At 34.8% G+C, this 908-nt stretch overlaps 1 protein-coding gene across 1 annotated transcript in view; it reads right to left on the reverse strand.

Moving 5' to 3' along the window:
- LOC119593005 (E3 ubiquitin-protein ligase XIAP-like) overlaps positions 1–908 on the reverse strand; it is a gene marked incomplete in the record, with an annotated part of 20,959 nt that overhangs the window by 884 nt on the left and 19,167 nt on the right. Inside the window, 1 exon segment of the mRNA XM_037941895.1 lies at positions 1–908.

Here is a 908-nt window from a genome sequence, read left to right on the forward strand (position 1 = left end):
ATTATGAAGAGTTTATCTTGCTGAACAACCATAGCATGTTTGTTGAAGAAGCCTTGGTAAGGTGGCCAATTCCTTTCTGCCCCGACTGAATAAATATATTGTATTTCCTTGAATTTTCCATAATTTTGTGTGTATTAACACACACACGCACACATGGATGTGTGCATTTGAATCCTTCACATTATTTATGAACCTGCAAATTTTGGCTAACTGTTTCTTTAAACTCTCACTGAAGCATAACAATTTAGCTGCAACGTCTTGTATCTTATAAAGGTGAAAATGGGATAACGAGACCAGGAACCGTCTCTTCTCTCACTTAGAAAACTTCACATAGGGATCCATTACAAGGAGGGCTGACATTCTCTTGCCTTGTATTTTCACTGCCGTTTATTCAAGTAAAAACCATCTAGCACCATTAAATAGAAATCATCTGTCTCTTAATAATGTACAATAAGCAGCAGTGATAAGACATTCTTAATGCCATTTGCATCTGAGATATATGCTTGAGCAGAAAGGTAAAACTGATACCAGAAAATAAACACAAACACACTCTATATGGATATGTCTCGGTCACATATATGTCATATTCGGGATCTCAAAGTCCAAATTCACAAAGGACAATGTAAGCGGTGATCCTTCTCTTATAATGGGATTTTACTCAGAATAAATCACAGAATTTCCCAAGGGAAAACAGATTGATTCACTAATAGAGGTCCTTTAATTACGACGCATAGCATTAATCCGTAGTTATATATTTATAATGTTGCATTGCATTGCATTGAAGAGGAAACTTTAAAGCTTTGCACACTAGCATAAGCCATGTTAGGTTGCATGTGTGCATTAGTGAAAAACTTATATGAGAGGAAGTAAATTTCAAATTTAACTATAAAATAATATTCTCAATCTAA

The sequence above is a fragment of the Penaeus monodon genome, chromosome 31 (assembly GCF_015228065.2).
Source record: "Penaeus monodon isolate SGIC_2016 chromosome 31, NSTDA_Pmon_1, whole genome shotgun sequence".
NCBI classification, from domain to species: domain Eukaryota; kingdom Metazoa; phylum Arthropoda; class Malacostraca; order Decapoda; family Penaeidae; genus Penaeus; species Penaeus monodon.